The sequence below is a fragment of the Aythya fuligula genome, chromosome 2 (genome assembly GCF_009819795.1).
Source record: "Aythya fuligula isolate bAytFul2 chromosome 2, bAytFul2.pri, whole genome shotgun sequence".
Lineage (NCBI taxonomy): Eukaryota > Metazoa > Chordata > Aves > Anseriformes > Anatidae > Aythya > Aythya fuligula.
Window position 1 is genome coordinate 17,588,015 of NC_045560.1, and position 19,792 is coordinate 17,607,806.

The 19,792-nt window shown below is 43.7% G+C and overlaps 1 protein-coding gene across 7 annotated transcripts in view; it reads left to right on the forward strand.

Annotated features, from left to right (window-relative positions):
• The window catches only part of ABI1 (abl interactor 1), a 76,766-nt gene that overhangs the window by 22,928 nt on the left and 34,046 nt on the right, over positions 1 to 19,792 (forward strand). The gene's annotated exons all lie outside the window — the stretch shown is intronic.

A 19,792-nucleotide genomic window follows, 5' to 3' on the forward strand; every position in this document is an offset into this window, starting at 1 on the left:
TTAGACCGAACTGCTTGAACTTGAAAGAAAATGCTTCTCATGGCCTCTGCTGTCTGCATCCCTGTAGGCCCTGCTAACCTCTGTTTACTGTTCCTAGAGTAATTATGGTTTCCAAAAACTTTGTGAAATGGCAGCTCAGTGGTTCCCCTGAAAGTGTGTCAGCAGGGAGGAGATTCCAGTGCGGGTGGAAGGGCCTTCCTAGTAACAAACCTTTCTGAAACGCTTCTTGACTTTTGTGTGTGTGAAGAACTAAGAGTTAAAAGCAGGAACAAGTATTTAAAAAGTAGTTGCTACTGAAACAGTGAAGTAGGATGAAGTACAGTTGCTGGAGATGAGTTTGGTGCTCTGTCAAGCAGTATTCAGAGGTTTTGTGGTGCTCAGATTTTGACTACCTCCAAAGAAGTGACTGCACAAAGGACTGAGCCAGCAGGCCTTCACAAACATTGCATGTCCTGTTGTACTGAACACATCTTTTCTTATGTGTTTCAGAGCCTCAGTGTGTGAGGCTGTTATTGTTAAATCCTCATTGGACCGCTGATATGACTAACCATGGAAAAAGCCCCAAATGTTTGATACCAGCACAAAAGCTGGTAACCCTCTGTCCTGTTTGCTGCTTGAACTGAAGGCACTATGCTGAAAGCTATTGGGTCACCTGATACATGAACTGTTTGCTAAAGACTGGGAACAATCAGTGCTTTGTAGAGCTTCTGAGCAGTGTTCAGCAAGGTCACTTGTAGTTTCTGTCGCTGGTTGCTCCTTCCTGAGAGTAATCCTTGCTAATAAATGAACTTCTGTGGAATAATTCTGTAGAACTAAACTAGATATGGGTGATACATACTAGCTTAGCTGCTTGCTTTCAAATGTACACGATCAAATGCTTAAACTGCACATCTTAAACTTGCTGTGCTGTTTCTTGATGGACTTCCTAAAATCTGAGTTTCTGGAGCATCTTTTCCCATGTTTGTATCACTCGTGAATAGTTCTATACCACTAAAGCATGGGGATGACTGTTCTCAAAATGGAATTCTTCAACACAGAAGTATTACCTAGAGACACAAATTTAAGGCACTGACAGTCAATTAACTCAGTTCTGGATTTTGCAATACAGAGCAGATACCTGTGGGGTAAGGTTCAATTTGATTTAAAACTTTTCTGGTAACAAGCGCTCTGCAAGGGCAGTTTCTGTTCCCTTGCACCTCCGTCACGCAGTACTGCCACGCTATTTCAGTTCTCTGTGCATGTTTTCCAGAGTGACTCTGGCCTAAATGACTGGACAGCTAATCTTGATTAGTAGCCACTCGACATTTTTCCTAGCTATGTGCCGCCTTCAGTGGAAAAAGCACTCATGAAAAGTTAAATGGGGAGGTGTGCTCTGTTCTGGCTACTGGAACTTAATCGTACAGATGGAAAAGCTGCTTGCTTTTATAGGAAAAAATGAATTCAACTCTTTTTTGTGTGTTGAGAGCAAGCTTCATGTGAGTAATCACGCTGGGGTGAGGGAGCACTGCTCTGAACAGACAGCGAACAGCTCCAGGAAAGGCTTCTACTCTGGCTGCTACATGAAAGCCAGCTCAGCTGCATCTATATTTTCTGCAGTCAGAGTTGACTTCCAGCTGCGATGTAGCGGTCTGAGGTGGCCTGCAACATAATTATTTACTACACCCATGATACAGAGCTGTGCATATACAGCCCAGCTCTTTGGTTTAAACCACTGCTACTGACTTTGACCTTTCCAAGCTGTTCTGATACTTGGGGAGGAAACCTCAGGTAGAAGTTCAGCTACTTCTGATGCAGGGTACGAAGACAGAGCCAGCCTGAGTGAAGTACTGTCGTGGTGTGGCCTCTGAACTTCCCCTATGGGACACTGGTGTGAAAAGGGCAGCAGGGGAAAGGTTTGAGCCCCACATGACTTGTTCACCCACAAATGCTGGGTTTTAGCAGAGCAGTGGTTCAGCTGGGGAGGAGCTGTTTGTCTTCAGCTGCAGCGACCCAAAAGAAACTTTCCTTGAGGACCAAACAGCAATAGCTAAGTGTTTAGCTTTCTTTGTAGTATCTGAAACGTCAGGTGTCTGGAACAGGTACTGTTTTCTTTTGTAGAGATTTTAGGGAAGGTGGATGAATGCATAGTCCGGACAGTGATAGAGTAAAAGGGTCAGCCTGCAGTGGGAGACAGCAGAAAGGACTTTGGACTTTGAAGTGGGACAGGAATGAAGACCTTAACATTTGGTACATGACACTTCTTAAGGTGTTTGCCAATTCAGTGAATAAATGAAGAATTTTCTCGTGTTCCTTGCTGATATGTTAAACACTGTATTTGTACTCTGAATGAAATTTATGCTATTAATTTCTAGTCTGCTGTTTACACTGATATTGTTCATTTGTGTCATTCCTGCATGCGTCCCCAAGCCCATGAGTGAATTCTTTAATAAATGAATAAATCCTGTAGTATCTTCCCCTTTATTCTAAAAAAAAAAAAGTCATTTAGCAGAGAAGTCAACAGTTCATCTCTTCATAGCTTTCACATGGGAGCTCTTCATAAACATTTGACAAGGGAGAACTGCCCCTCTAGAAAGCTGGGCCTATGCTTTTTTGCTCTTGTGGCTTAGGTTTCTTGGTGGTTCTCCCATCTCCTCTTTCCTCCCCCCAGGAACAAGAGCTAACTTAAAGTATGTTTCCTAAGATACACTTTTGCTGCTTCATTTCCACAAGCTTCAGGAGCATGAAGATCTGATGGAGCCAGAGCTGTCAGAGAAGAGAGATGTTGACAGGGACATCCTTGTTTACTGTGTCCAACTGAAAAATGAACTGATCAGCTCTCACAAATGTTTATGTCTGAGCAGCTGCAGTCCTGGGTGTAGCAACTATTTTTTTTCCTGGTCATAAATATTTTTTTTAATAGTTCAGTATTTCAGTCCATGCCTGTTGAATCACGAAGAAAGGAATAGACTCCTTTTTAAGAAATGTTTTACACCAGGAAACAATGCACCTCTTAAAATCTTCAGTGTTAACATTCCCCTCTGCATCTGAAGCTGTTCTCCAGTGCAAAATGAGGGCTATTACAGAAAAGTGTTCTGAAAGCATAATTCTCAGCAAGAAAATATATGTGCATCTTTTGTCACCACTAAAGGTTAGAAGCAGAAAATTACTGAATTGGTTTAGAAGAGTCTTGCCTGTCGCCCCCACGTCTAATCCGTTGCACGTGTAACTCAACACAAGCAGGTTCACACAACTCTGGCAAGCAGAAAGCCAAATGCATTTTGTGCAGTACGGTTGTCTGGTACCTCCTGTGGATTCAGGCTTCAGGGAAGCTCTGCCAGTGATGCTCTGGGGCTTAGAGGGATGAACTTGTAAGCAGTAGCAAGTTGAGCAGGCTGGCTGGTCTTCGATGCCAGGAGAAAAGAGCGTAATAGCTGTTAAGTGGTCAGCAGGTCTTTGATATTAAGAGGCATAAGGTAGTGCACATACAGTGGTGACTCCTTGTGTTTTAGTTTATGGGGAGGAGCTTTCTCTGAGTGTCCCTGTCTTGGATTAATGCAATACTGCATTCATGGGTTGTGGCATATGGTCACAGCACAGTTCAAATTCATGGCTGAAAACCAAGCAGAAAGAGGGTAGAAAGCATGACAAATCATCTGCTGATGTCTGTGGATGGCCATGCCTGGGAGCAAGCATGAATTATTCAGGTACTCTTGGTATGCCTATGGATGGTACTGTTCAGTTCCACCTAATGGTTCCAAGGAACAACTTCAGGTATTTCACCATAAAGTTGCCTGTTTAAAAGGAACAGGATACATAAAACTCTGATCTCTGACATGAAGAGCATATGGGCTGGACAAAGACTGTTAAGTGGGAAGAAAATTAGCCAGATCTAGGAAATGGTTGAGTGCTACTAACATTGTTCAGAACATTCTTTAGAGACCACTGCGAACATCAAGCATGTCCTCAGCAAATCTGGGGATAACTCTAGATTAGGAAAGTTGGCTCATGTGCTGAATGACTGAGCTTCAGGGCAGAGGAGCCTTGAGAAACCTGAGGATGGAGCCAGCAACTACCCTAGGAGAGCTGGTGAGGTGCAAGGCCATGTACCCAAGGTAGAGTAACCCCGTGTGTTTTTGCAGACTGGGGGGTGACTGAGCCACAGCCCTGCAGTGTTTACAAATCCTTGCTAGCTCCACTTCCATACAAACTTTCCTTTCCATGCATCCAAAAGTGTGTGAGGAAGCGCTGTTTTTGCAGGAACAAGAGTATTATCTAATGTATGCCTTAGGAAGGTAATGGCATCTTTCTGCTTTTCTTGCACTGCCTTCGCTTGTGAGCAGACACAAATATTCCTAATGTGGTGAAGAAACTTGCCCCCTTTGTTTAAATTAACCTTGCCTTGGGTGGCATTTGCTTTCCTAATAAAGTGCTGACAGTTATCTCTGTGGCCTTTGCTTCACATCCTGTTCTTCCTGTACTCTCTGTGATAGAGGCCAAGGCTCTCAGAAGTTGTATTGTGCTTGCTCTGGTTATCTCTCTCCTTAAGAAAATTGTTAACTTTGTTCATATCAGCTTCTACGCCTTATGTATGAGTTGCTCAGAAGGTAACATAACACGAGAGGCTTGCCCTGTCAGCTCTTCTGTTGGGAAATTCTCCTCATGACCACAAACGAACACACAGAGGATCCGTCTAACTCCTGTGCCGTTCGGCTGATGAGTTAACTATCATGGGAATGCTTTATTTTTATATCTGGCTGTGAAAAACCAGCTGTAACCCTTTCTGTGATGACCAAGTGACTACCACAGTGACTCCTCTAGGGCAGCTGCTTTGGCAGAGAAGAAGAAACTGAGTCAGAAACTTCTGTTTCCTGTCATTCTTTATTCCCACCTTTTTTTTGTGAGTACTGGGTTTGAAGGTGGTTTTGGGGAATAGCTAACTGGAATAGCTGTTCGCCATAGTGAAATCTGTCATAGGCTCATTGTTAATCCACACTCTGGTCGAAGGGCAGTCTGGACAGATCACATCCAGTCTCTTTTAGACCATAAAAGCCTCCTTTCTGCTCTGTGGGGTTTTGGACATAAGCTTTAGATATTGAATTAAGAGGCCTGATGCAGCCTCTTGCTTTCTGAAATCACAGCAGAAATCCCAGGACTGGGGACGTTATTCTGGAAGGCTCCTGATGACTTTGTACAGCAAACGAGTCAAAGATGTTTGCGCAATCTTTTTTTAATGAAAACCTTATATCTGGTAGATACATCACATAAATGAAACGTGTCGCTAACCTCCTGTGAAGTCATATATTAGACTTCAGGAGTCTGGCTTTTTTTTTCCCTTCAGATGCACCTGATTAGGTTGTTGGCCAAAATTAATTTTCGTTCTACTTCAGGTCTATTCACATACAAACAGCTTGTTTAAGGAGCTCTTGTTTTTGTGTTGTATTAGGGTTTTCTCACCTCTGCCAACACTCTGCTAGCACAAGGGCAGAGGAGGAAGGAAATGGAGGAAGAGATAGGGGTGAGATGCAGCAGCAGGTAACAAGCTGCCAAAATGTTAAGTTGCTCACCATATCCGTGCCATCCAGCGCAGCTATCTTTGATGTTGGCTGGGTAGTGTTAAGCCTAAGCTAACAATATTTGGGGAAAGGGAGGGAGAAGGTAAGTAGGAGATGCTGTACGGCAGAGCTGGTGTCTCGGTTGTATGGTGTCACTGAAACACGCGAGCTGGGTGCTTGTGGCTGGGCTTCTCCTGCAGCCGGGACAGGAATTGCCTAGCACTTTCTGCTGGCTGGTGAAAGTACTTTGTTAATGGTGATCTGTAAATGGAGAACCAGGTAATGGTTCACATGAGTATATTATAAGGCTGTGGTAACGTTCTGACACTCTTTATACTGCTGCTGGTTTGGCTTTCTTCTCTTTCCAAACAGCCTTTAGGGACCCATTTATGTGTCAGTTGTGCATGTCTCGTAAAATACCTTCTCCAGGTTACATAGGAAAGAACTGGTTCACTGCAGACTAGTTCATGGGAGGTATACGAGAGACTTATTAGCTGCTCTTTTAAAGCTGGGACAGATCCTATTGTAACTTGAGTGTGGAAGTGTGTCAGACTGTTAACCTTAACAAATACCTGTCGTGTGGCTGCTGTGCCCAGGTGAGCATCCCTTTCCAGCACCAGTGGGACAATGCAAGCTTGGGCATGATGGGGCCAGTTGCAGAGCACAAAAGTTTCCATTTAATGTACGGAAAAACAATGTGTGTGAAATTGTACGTATTCACATCCTTCGTAGCAAAGCAGCTAATTATAAATAGGCTCATGTGTTATATTATTTCAGAACTATTTATTCCCCTGGAGAATATTTGTGATTCTTAACTGACCCTGTTGCTAGTGCCATGACAGAAAGTGGGGAGGAAACAGAAATCAAGATTTGTTTGGCTAAAAGCTGTGTTGTAGGCAGGGATTTTCTTTTTTGAGAAAAATTGTAATATGTTTTAGACTAACACAGTTTGAATAACAACTACTGGATGCCATGATTTGCTTTTTCAGTCATTTCCATTTGGAATGCTGGCTGCGTGTAAGTAACCATCATAAAATATGTCTGCCTCTTCCTCAGTTTTAAAAAATAGATTGTTAAAGCTGTTGTTTTTGTAGAAGCATAGAATGGGTTGGGTTGGAAGGGACCTTAAAGGCCACCCAGTTCCAACCTCCTGCCATGGGCAGGGACACCTCCCACCAGCCCAGGTTGCCCAAAGCCCCATCCAGCCTGGCCTTGAGCACCTCCAGGGATGGGGCATCCACAGCTTCTCTGGGCAGCCTGGGCCAAGGCCTCACCACCCTCTGAGTGAAGAATTTATTCCTAATGTCTAATCTAATCTAAATCTCCCCTCTTTTAGTTTAAAACCATTCCCCCTTGTCCCATCACCACACCCCCTGACACAGAGTCCCTCCCCAGCTTTCCTGTAGGCCCCTTTAGGTACTGGCAGGCCGCTGTAAGGTCTCCCTGGGGACTTCTCCTCTCCAGGCTGAACAACCCCAATGCCCTCAGCCTGTCTGTGTAGGAGAGGTGCTCCAGCCCTCTGATCATCCTCGTGGCCCTCCTCTGGACTTGTTCTAATACATCCATGTCCTCCTTGTGCTGGGGCTGCAGAGCTGAAGGCAGCACTCCAGGTGGGGTGTCATGAGAGCAGAGGAGAGCCTAATCTTCATTTCTAATTCCAGCAAATGGTTATGTTATTTAAGAACTGTGTGTAATTATATTATATGGGCATGAAAATGAATGTAGTGCAGGAGCACAGGATCGCAGAGCTTCTATTTTGTTTCCTCTTTGAGAATCTGCTAAATAAGAATGGCTTTTTCATGAATAAAACCTTCTATGACTACTAATGTACAGTGGTCCTGTAGGTTCACCTGTTTGTGCCTAAAAGCATTTGCTTCTTCCCTCATGTGTTGCCCTGGGATGTTTGTTACTTACACGGGATCCGTCAGCACAGTTCAGTGTAGCGTCATGGAGACAGAAGCACAACTTGTGATTTCTCTAACTTGCTGCTCTGTTCTTTGCTTGCAATAGAAAATAATGTTTTGTAAGTCAAGCGTAGGTCTGATCTTGCCAAGCCATCTGGAACTCCTCTGCGTGGCAAAAACAGGAGCAACAAGGGTATGATTAAAAGCTGTCAGGCTTCTGTACAACGTGAGAGCAGGTAGGATAGGGACCTTACAGTTTAGAGGGATGTTGATGGAAATTACAGAACATATCAGTACTTTGGTCTATTGAGCCATCCCTTGCAAATATAAGAACAATGAAGCATTGAATAATGGCCAAAGGGCTTGATTTGATAGTAGGAAATTCCGCTTCCCTGTTGAGCTCAGTGTTTTAGGGGATTTTTTTCTTTACAGTGTGGTTTTGAACAGAACTAGGCTGGGTGAGGATGCGAGAAAAGCCTTCAAACCACAAATCACCCTTTATCTGACTGGGTAGGGGATAAACGTCATCTTTGGGAAGCTGATCCTTTGTTGTGCGTTTATAGGATTTCCTTGTATGTGTTGTTAAGACAAATATTGGGCAAAATGCAGTAATGGCCAGTTATAGTACAGGACTAAATGAGATGAGTTCTTCTGTAGATAAGGCTTATCTCCTAGGAGAGGTGTTGCTGATTTTTTTTTTGAGCAACACACGTGTTTTTGGTGTCTTAATTACTGATAGGTAGTGCATATTAACCTGATAACATGCCAGCTTGTGGACAAACAAATTGTTCATTCCTTTTAATTAGAAAAAGAAATCAAATGCTATTTAAACCTGTATGTTCTTACAGACAACAACAACAAAAACACAGAACCTAAAGTTACGCGGTTGATCTACATGTGTATCTTGGCAGGTAAAACATGGCATTTGAGAGCAGGTAGCAATATTGTGTTACGCCAGTGCTGCAGCTCCAGGCACTGTTTTCCTGACCTGCTGGTGATGGATGAGTTGCTGAAGTAACTGAGGACGATCTCCATTTGGGAGGTGCAACCTGCAAGTCATAGCCAGAAATATCATTATGTTCACGTAATTTCAGGGCATTAAGGTAAAGAGAGAAGTGCAAACAGCCTGAAACAAATCAGACTTTCTCAACTATGTAATCTCTTAGTTGTGCCACTACATTTGGGTTTGGTTTCCTCATACACCCTAAATCTCATGTTGAGACAGCAACGTGATGTGTCACTGACAGGGTTATCAGCCTGTAACCTGATGGAGCCAAACCATCCTTTGTTTTATTTTCCCCTCTGCATGCTGTGAATGCTGTGCTCACCACTTACATATCACTGTTTTAGTCTCCTAAATTAATGTAATGAAGAATATCTGTTTCTGGTACGTGAATTCATCCATGTGATCTTTAGACATGTCCATCAGAGCCTTTCTTTCTCAGTAGAAAGACAGCTGAGCACAGAGGTGCTCATCCTTCACATAACACAGTTTGGAAGCACCCCAGCTGTAGTGATGGTGTTTGGTGCCACTTTGGCTGCTAAAGCTGGTAAGGAACTTTTGGGGATGTTCGTGGTCTTTTTGTTAATGATTTCCCCCTTTCTTTCGTACAAGCTGTGGCATGCTAACAAATAGTGGGACTTCAGGAAATGGGGGGATGGTTTCTGAAAGTTCTCTCTGAGAGAAGTTGAAGTTAAATCACTTGGCATTTTGCTGCTTTAAGCATTCCTGTGTTAGTGCAGCATGCCTCATGACTGGAAGAGAATAGCAAGCTTCATTCCCCTTTAGCTTGTTTCTTGCTCCTAGACCCCCCAAAGCTGGGAGCAAGAGGAGCTTGATGTGGCCATAACTCCAAGTAGCATCTTATTTTCAAAGAGCTGAAGTTATCTCTCAGCGTTTTACAAAATTGCATTTCTTGGGGCTGTTTAAGCGTGTAGTTCTTCAGACAGCGCATAAAAACTTTGGAGATGCTCTCTATTAGAGCTGGCTGAATTACTTGGAATAAACATACCTAACATTTTTTCTTTCTGCAAAGTACTTGCAAAACTTTTTAAAGTCTGTTTTTTCATGTGAAAGGTTTGCCTGACGTAAGACCGAGAGAATGCTGCTGATTGTTTGTTGCTGGGTAGTGACTGGCCACCTACTTCTGTATTATTCAACAGCCTTATCTAATCGGTAGGAACAGATAAAGAAAACGTGGTGTGAATTTTCCCAAATGCATTTTTAGAAAGCAGAGGTTCTGCAAACAATTACATGACTTAAGCAAACATCTTGGGGGGGAAAAAAAAGCAGGTTGTGAACAGTCTGCAGATTTATTAGACTAAAGATTTCAATAATTTTTCTGTGTACTCTTCCCCTGCTGCTCATTTGCCTAGATTTCTTCATCGTGGTAGTTTTAAAAACAAATGTGTAGTTGTTGTTTATGCTAGCTATATCCTTCTAGGAGTAAACACTAATGCTGGATAGATATACATAACTTAAATCCATAAAGTACATTGACCTCAGGGAGATCAGGATTTACCAAAACAATGAGGAGGAGCAGGCGACCGAAGTTTGCACAGCTGTGTCTCTGCAGTCCATTAAATTGCATCCTGATGTGCCCCTTTATCTCTCAGGGAAGTATTTCACTGCCCACCACCGGTTCAGGTAAGCGTAGCAGCGAATCGATCCCAGCTGCTTTGCCATGCAGTTACTGGAGCTCAGCAATTTGTGTGTGTGCTGAGCTACGTGCTATTGCCTGAGTCAAAGGCCAGTTGTGCATGAGTCAGTGCTGCTCCTTATTGCGGGGCTTTCTCTTGAAATGCTGCTGCAGCCTTTAACCCACCAGAGGAACAGGAATATCTTTGCAGGACACCAGCGTGCCTTCCTCAGCTTGCTTTGATCAGTTTGCTGGCCAGCATCTGCATGGCGTTCATTTGACATTGCCTAAAGTGACACTGAAGACGTGTCCCATCTGCTTTTTTCATGCCATTCTCCTGCGCCAGGCAGCGTTTCGTTCTCTCTGCCTGCCCCCAGCCATGGGATCAGTTATCCTGGAGACAAAATCATGAAAACTACAGACTTTGCCCTTCTTCTGCAGACTGCCTTCGACACATCATCTCCCAAGGCTGGCGTTCTTTTTCTCCCCAAGCATTTGCAGTCACATTAAATCTTTATGGCAATCAGAGCACAGATATTTAACTGACCACCCAGTTCTGAACACGTATATAATCAGTCTGGGTAATGAAATTAGGGTAACAGTGCTGGGATAACATGTTCAGCAGGGGGATGTAGTGATACCCTCTGTGCCTACACGCAAGACTTGTCTTCAGGACTAGTAGGTACTTGCTCTCAGCTTGCCATCAGCCTCCGTAGGCAGGATGGAGCTGAGCAGTGATCCTGCAGGAGGGGGCAGGTGCTGGGATGGTTTCCTCGCAGGCTGGGATCCTCTGCTGGAGTGCCCTGGCTTTGCCTGGAAGAATTTTGGCTGGGGAAGGCTGTGACTCAGTAGGCGTACATGCTGCTTGCTGGGACTGCCAAGGCCACGCGGATGTTCCCAGCAGATACAACAGCAGTATTTCACATGGGTGGCGGCCAAGAGCAGGAGACTGAAGGAAATCCACCTACAGGAGCGTGTAACTTCCTCTTAGTTGTGTGTGTGTAAATTACAATGGCAATGGAGAAGTGCAGCAGCCTTAGTAATTCCCTCTGCCCTGCCCCCTCCCTCTGAACTCCTAAATGTCATACATGCGTGACTGAGCTGTCTGTTTTCTGATTTTTTTTATCCCAAATTGCAAGTCGTCTGTATGACTCAGTCCAAAATAGTTCCTTCTCTTATGATACTTGTCAGGGGATTTTGCTAACTCTCCTTTTTTTGCTTGAATGTCTTCGTTCGTTCCCAGTGCTGTGGAGACTGGGATTTTTGGAAGAGGTTTTGAGCTGAGTGAAGCTGACGATGCTTTTAAGCATATGGCTTGTCTTCTGATACACCTCCAGGAGAGAGCTGTTTACAGAAGGGGGATTGAGAAAGGAGAGACTGGATTAGAGAGTTGAATTCTTTTTCTATATTTGTCTCTGAAAACAAAAATGAAGAGCTTGTCAGATACTCGTTGTTTTGGTGTTGAAGTGACACGGGAGTGCTTTTTGCTGCAGTAACACACCAAAGGTAGTAGCACGGGTAGGAAGTCAACTACGGGGCGGAATAAGTGTATTGAGAGCTTTTAAATGGGATCTGTGGTGGCTACGGGTTGCTTCTGCCATCTTATTTACAGCACCCCCCAGCACTGGGCCTAAGAGAAAAAATAGGCCCCATCAGATGAGGTGGGATCAAAGAGGTATGGAAATAACTTGTCCCTTGGATGATTTGTAATCAAAGCTACATTGGCAGGTGGCTGGAGGATACTCCACGTCCTTTCCACCTGTATGGCACCACTTTTATGTCTTAGGGAAACAGTCTGTCCCAGGACTGTCAGTCTTAGACACCATCTAGGTGTCTGAATTCATCTCTGGTTTTTGGGCAAGGGGGGTGACTTTGTGGGTTGATGGGATTTCTCGTGTGTTCTTAGGAAAAGTACACATCCAAAAAATTAATTCGGAAAATGTCCAAGTACATACATGTGACAAATAATAAATTTTATGTGGGAATTTTGTCGTTCTTTATTAAAATAATAATCATGCTATGCACAGTAAGTCCACTCTCCTAACCACATAACATACCACTGTATTGGGAAAATCTTTTATTTTTGCTATTAGAGATAAAATAAACCATAGTAATTAACACCGAGGCTGTGTTAGGTCACTTTTTATGATTTTTCCCCCTTAAATTTTGAAATGCCAGGTTACAAATAAACGTGGGGAGGTGAAGTGGGGGGCTACATTTTTTTTTCCTTTAGGCATTAACGTTCTGGCTTGTCATTCCAGCTTTTTCAGTTCCTTACCTCTGACAAACTTTCAGAAAGTTCAAACTTGTTCTGTTGAGTTTATTTTTTTATAGGCTTTTTTTAGATGGTTTCCTTTTCAGCCACCTGCAGTGCTCTTTGCAATTGCACATGTTCATCTCCTATGAAGTTGCTTTTTCTGGCACACAAAATGCTTCTCATTTGACATACAATTTTGTTCTACTCCCATGGTGGTTCTTTAGCGAGTCCAAACTACTGAAGAAGCCTTTTAATTTTTCCTTTCTGTCCTTGTGCTTTTCTTCAGTCGAGATTATATTTAGATTTGTATGTTTTGTTTAATTCTAGACAAGTGCATTGCTTCCAGTAAGGAAAGGAGGACTCATTCAGCCACTTTAAAATGCTGAAATTCTCATGTGGGAGCTTGCATAAGCATATTTTTTCTTGTTTTTCAAATGAACCTACTCATGCATGCATATCTTGAGGAATACCCAGCAAAAATGCAATTCAGAATGACTAAAATCCAATTTCAGGTACTGAAATAAACCCATGCATACAGTTGGGATTTTGACTTTGCATAAGCACAAGCATTTATCTGATTTTGTGCTTTTTGAAGACTGAACACAAAGTTAACACGTTATGACTGCACATCCCAACTGTTGTTCTGTCAGCATCAATCAGGAGGGCTGCACACTTGAAGCACTTCTCCTTTGAAGTGTCTTCTATTTTAAAGACCACTTCTAATCAGCAGATTTGTTGCGTTCTTGGCTTGTTTTCAAATATAATTAACAAGCCATTGGTTCCATTTAGGTGGGTTTTTCTCTGGAAACCTGTGCTAGCAATGCAACTGGTGTTAGTTAATCATTAAAATGTGTACTCTGTTGATGGTGTAGAACATTTCTCCTCCTCTAGCGAGCTGTAGATATACCTTTTATTGTTCCTTTATTGGGATCGTGTCTTGGTGAAGAAAGGATGAGGGGAGCAGGGGTGACTGAATACACACAGAATCACACACAGAGTTGTCTAGGTTGGAAGAGACCTCCAAGATCACCCAGTCCAACCTCTGACCTAACACTAACAGTCCCCACTAAACTATATCCCTATGCTCTACATCTAAACGTCTTTTAAAGACCTCCAGGGATGGTAACTCCACCACTTCCCTGGGCAGCCCATTCCAGTGCCTCACAACCCTTTTGGTAAAGAAGTTCTTCCTAATATCCAACCTAAACCTCCCTTGGTGCAACTTTAGCCCATTCCCCCTCATCCTATCACTGGGCACGTGGGAAAATAGACCAAAATGGGCACTGTCCTTCCCACAGGGGTTTGTTGCAGAGCAAGGGACTCAAGTGGATGGCTAGCAGTTGGTAACTTGCCAGGAGCTGTGGTTTTGAGCTGATAGAGCTGATTCTGTGCTTCCTGTGTCAAAACAGTTGTGAAGTGGTGGTGTGCCTTCAGCTGCTGCTGAACCTCCGCAAATACTGGAAAGCGTTTTCTGGAGAGATTGGGCATTTCGTTAGAGCAGGGAAAAATGCCACGGAAGCTGCTGCTGTCCCCAGCAACTCGGAGGAACCCCTGGTATCTTTGTCACTGCTTTTGGCAGTGCTTGGGGCAGGTGTTGGAGGCAGCCCGGCTGCTACACGAGCCCCTCAGAGCTCTGCCTGTGTAGGCTCAGAGTGTGGATGCCCGCGGGCGGCCTCGGAGCCGGCCCGAGCTGTGGAGGGACTTGGCAGAGCACAGGGAGTCTGGCAGAGCCAGGAATAGAGCTGCTGCAATCTGCCGTCTTCCAGCCTCTTGCTCCTAGCCACGGAGCCATCCCACCTCTTCCCTTCGCTCCACTGATGTCCCGGCAGACCGCCTGCTCCTGCGTTCGGGGCCAGCTGCCTTTGCAGCGCTTTCTGACCCCCGTGCTCCAGATGTTTGAAGTTCCATTTCCCCCATGCTTCTGCGAACTTGAGCAAAGGGCTTCTGGCATGTCACCAATGCAGCCGGGGAGGAGGGAGGTCTGTTGCCTTAACCGTTTTCTCTCCGCACCGAGGGTCTCCGCAGGGCTGCTGAAATCTCTTCCTCTGCAGGACTTCAGCTCCATTTGTCGTCAGTCGCCATCTGCCAGCCTGCCTTCCCACAGCTCTCTCCTCGTTCCCAGAAATACTCTGCAGATCCCCTCTCCGTATGCCCTGCGTTAACGTCCTCTTCCTTTCAGCTGCGGGGCCGGCAGTGAGGATGTGGTGAGGTGCCCTCGTGACTCTTCAGAGATGCTCCTCGTTTACAGAGCCTAATTCTGCGAGGTGGCATTGCACAGGCCGGACCTGCTGAGTTCCTTCAGCTGCCCCATTTCGGCTCAGCATCTCCTGCAAGCAGGCTGTTGGAAGATAACATGAGGAGCCTCCTTTCTTTCCTCCAGTCCTGTGTGAAGGATGAGCATGTGTCCTCCATAGCAGCCCTCCTGTTTCCAGTTGGCACCAGGAGAGAAAAGTCAAGCATGAACTTGATTCCAGCTCTTGGACTAGTGGGTTGCTTTCCTTGCTCTGATTCTTGTCCTAGAATGTCACGCACCCGCTCCCGGCCCCTCCAGCGTGTCCTTGCTTTCTGTCCCCTTTCTGCTTACTTTTTCCAGCAAAGTATGTGACTAGATTTGCCAACAGGGTACTCTGAAAAGGATCTATATAAATAATCCTTCTGCTGAACAAAGCTCTTCTCTCTCCTTTTCAAGGCTGCTGTATGTGCAACTTCCCAACTTCCCAAATGCAGTCTGTGGTCTTTCAGTCCAATAGTGAACCCTGCTCTTCTTTAGGAAGGAAGGTTTCTGGTTTCAGAACAGCAGGAGGGCCAAAGGTGAGGCTCTTTGTAAGCTTTAAGCCTGTTTCTCTTGTTTTGAGCTCCTTGATTTTAGTGAGGCTCATCAGTGTATCAGCAACCACCTCCACTCCCCATTTTCCTAAATATATATCAGTACTTTAACACTTGCAAGCACACACTCTGTCGGTCAGAAATCAGTTTTCTGTTAAGCTTGCCCCTCACCTGACTTGCTCCAGCTTCAGATATTATTTCATCAAGTTAAATTTCTTGAGCAGGACATGCTGTGGACTGTCTGTGGTGTACTTCCCCACTGCCTCCCATCCCCAATTTTCCTGATATCCCAGGCAAAATATTTATGTAAAGGTAGAACATTTGTTTAGATTTCTGATGTTTTAGTTCAGTTTTGCAGAAAATCTGGTCTGCTTTATGCTGGTGACTGTTGCTAGGAGAACCTGAGACAAATCTGCTGGTGTGTGTATAAAGAAAAAGATTTAAATTCTAAAGTCAAGGGCCAGCTTCGTAGGATAAACTGAAAAACAATCTGCCTTCAAACATAGACGACGTCCAGTTGTAGCAGTAAACTGGAACTGTGAAAATAAAACACAATCGTCAATCTTCAGCATCCTCTCCTCCCCAACACTGAGTGATGTTGGTAAATGGCATTGTTAGCAGTGTGTGTATCTGCAGAGACATAAAAAATTGTATTCACTTATGTATGTGTTACCTCTGGAAATGGGACTTGGTATTTCTTTCATAATTCTTCCTTCGCCCCATCTATAGCCTTTCCCCTTCAGGAGGATGTAAACATTTTATAGAGATTGTAAGCTGCTGTATGTATGTTGATGACCTCAGTTCGTTGTGTTAATCTATAAAATCTCTTGATTGTGAACCCTGCCTGCGGTAAAAGGGAGGTGATACATCAGATTAAGAGGCAAGGCTTATCTGGGTCCTCTAGCCTTTCACCTTAGGAGGCCGGGATTTCCCAGGGCTTCAGGAGATGAAGCTGTCTGGAGAGGGCTGTCCTACTGCTGGAACTTGTCTGTACGCTGAAGGGAATGTGAGAGAAACTTCTATCTATAAACCTACAAGAAAAGTTTGCTGGGTTTGCAGCTCGGGAACTGTGACTCCTAAATCTATTTCAGTTGCCTCCTACGTTGCTGGAGGTTACGGGCAACCTGTCTTGCACGGTGCGGCTTCAGAAAGCACGGCAGGAGATTCTGGGTTATTAAGGATTATTGTTCACTTTAAACATCGTTGATTAAAGAAAATTCAGGGAAGGGAATGAGGTTGTAGGACTTGACCAAGCTTTTGATCCATTCTTTGAGCAAGGCTTAGAAGAGGGGTGGGAAGAGGCAGATGCCCCCCAGTTTGCCCAGTTCCATTTTGTAACTGGGTCGGTGCAGACATGGACGAGGTGTTCAAGGTATCTCTTGTCAGTGGTTGACATTGGGATTCCAGTAGGGCCTCAAACCAGGGAGGACTCGCCTCTTTGTGGGTCAACCTGTACGTTTGTGTGTTTATTGACAGACAGTTAAATCTGCACGTCTGAGGAAATCTTCGTGTTTGATTATTAGCTTACCTTAGCTGCATCTTTCATCTCCAGTTGATAACTGATAGTCAGAAACGATAACAGACATGTCCTGAACTCCTTAGTTCTGACCTTTTTTATAATCATTACTGAAGTTTGTTCATTCTTAAGCAAGATGAAAGGTTTTTATTTCTGTAGGTACATTCCTGAGGTTCTTGAACACTATTTTGATGGGTATCACACGACATGTAAGCAATGATAATCAAGGCAAATACTTGTTCCTTGCACTTTGATCAAGAGTTAATGAAAGATATAATTTGTAATACTGTGTAGATATCTATAGGTGATGTCTCCAAGGAGGAGGAAAAATCCCCAAACCATTCATGCTTTTTCATGCCTGTTGTGCCTTGAACTCCTGACTGATCTTTGCTCTCAAATTTCTCTTGCAGTGTATGTTCACGTTTTCATCTGTTGAATACACTAAGCTTTATTTTGAATTTTCTTCACAAAATAATAGCGTGAGATGTGCTCTGCCTGAAGTCAACTGTCTGAGCTCATTAAAGCTGGGGATTTAACTAATCTTTTTTGTAGGTCAAACAACTTCATTGCAGGTAGTCTGTACAATGTGTGTTGTCCTGGCTCCCTTCAGTGGCATTATTTGATTAACTGTAACTTGTTTATTTAAAAAGTCTCATTAAATGTGCTTTATGGAAGTAGCAGTGGGATAAGTATTTCTAAACCAGAACAGGTTAATGCTTCTGGTCTCATCAGATTGTTTAACTTCAGGAAAATTTACTGTGTAGACTATGTAGCGAGACACTGAAATAAAATCTGCCGTTTTGGAGAATATCAGTAAGGGCTAATGTTAAAGTTGGATCTAGGAACAAAACTAAAGAGTAATTTTTTTTTTTTCTTGTTTTATTTAGGGGATGCTGAAAGCATCTCTGTGTGTTTCTTAAGTTTCCTTTGGTTAACACTACAATTGGCAGGCTGGGTGTATGAGCCTGTAGTACTTAATAGAAAATGTGTGTTTACTGGAACATGTTAATGTTTATTTTCATGCTTGTTAATCTGTAGAATTACCTATCTGTGTAGTTATCTCACCCTCCCTGGGGGTGTTTAAGGAAAGGTTGGACCTTGTGCTTAGGGACATGGTTTAGTGGGTGACATTGGTAGGGGGATGGTTGGACCAGATGATCTTGAAGGTCTTTGCCAACCTTAATGATTCCGTGATTCTGTATTTTACTGCTATAAGCAGTCAGAAGCTGTAGATAGAATTACAGATAGTAGAACAGATCCTCCTTTTCATATTCAAATACAAGCAAGAAAGCTTGGAATCAAGACAGTTGTACCAGGAAGGAAATGAAACTCCTTTCTCTGCACCGCTCCCTGCCGCATGCATTGCAGGGTTTTATTGACTGGGCTCAGTCTGAAGCTTGTGCATCTGCCCAGTATTTTATAACATCAAGCAAAATTTCTGCTGAAAGCACACTTGACGGCTTGCTAGCCTGACTTGATACGTCAAATCTAGTGTTGCAATTGTTTTGTCTTTGAGCAGAAATCCTACTTTTATCTTTATGGCATTCTTTTCCTTTATATTGCCAGCAATACAGTTTTTGATTACAGGGATTTCACTGCTCTCAGATGCGAAACAAATGAAGTCCTGTTCTCCCTGTTAACTTGCTGTTTAAAAGCACAAACCCTAGCAGTTTTTAGAGATGACTTGCAGGAAGTCCAGCACCAGCTTTGTGCAGGTCCACTTGCCAAGACTCATGCAGGTGATCTGTAGTTGCACCAAATACGCTGGGAGGATGGGGCTGGGAAGTGGTAAGGGGTCGTGCTGCTGTCTTGTGTCTGTGCTTTTGCTCCTATAGAATAATCCTAACTGCTGTTGCTAACACCTAGATGTGTGCAATGCTGATGTGCCCTGTAATCAAGGTTTTACTTCATTTCAAATCAAGTTTCAGTAATAAACTCAACCCCGTATTCAACCACAAACTGAAAAGGCGAAAAAGGAAAACAATGTCAAAATTAGGGAGCGCTGTGGCTAGTAACAAGCAGTTCTGCCTTCCTTTTCTCCTTGCTTTCTCTTAAATAGCAGCTTCAGGTGGCCTGTGGAGTTTGAGCCTACATGTTCTTGTCTGAATGAACCTGGAGCCAAACTGAAAAGTTACCTCCTGGCAGATCTTTGCAGCACAGTGCAGTTGTTTGAAGGGCAATTATGATATGATTTTAAAATCTGAAAGTTTTGTATGAAATGGCCTGAAAAGCTATCATTAAAAATGGTGGCTTAATTTTAGGATTGTTTCTGTCTGATGTATGTTGAACATTACATTTTTAAATCAAGGAAATGCCCTTGAAGTGGCTTTTCACTCACCCCTGAAGACATGGGTGAAAGTGATGTTGATTTTTACAAAAAAAAAAAAAAAAAATAGTTTGTAGTTTCTTAAACTAAATTATTAAAATATTTTTGGGGGGTTCATCTGTCTACTTTTTTATGTGATAACCACGATTGCTGAGGGCTGGGTTACCCCTCTGCTGTTAACCCACTCTTCCCCAAGGCCTGGCAGCTTTTCCCAGTGCCACAAATTGCTTCCCCTCATCTCCTCGCCAGGCGTTTATCTGGTGTGAATCTGTGGTGTTGGTGCAGTGAGTTGTCTTGGTGTTCAGGACAGCCTGATACTGGCAACAGCAGATGAATAGATTAAAAAAAGCCTGCTCTTTACCAACTGTGCTTACACTTAATGAGAAAAGCTGTGGCTGTGCGAGTATGTGGCTCATGAAAGTGGTTTGAGATGCAGGGGTTCAATATTATGAAGATGACCAAAGCTTGAAGTTGTTTTTTAAATCTGATCCTTATATATGTGGCCTTCATTAAACTGTTGAGATATTTCCCCAGATTAGCTTGGCCACGCATACTGCAGCTTCTGTCTCTAAAGGATTTGTCGAGAGCATCTTGCATGGGTAGAGCTGTGTCAGAGGCACACAAAAGGAAAAAAATTCACTTCTTGCTGCATCACTGCTGCACTCCACTTGGCCTTGAGGCTACTTCTGAGAAAGCAAGCAGTTAAAGTTTAACTCCACATCCTGTTGATCCACTGCTTCTTTCAAATGGTTGGAAGCAGCCAGACAGCGGAGGCAGCTAATCATTAACAGTC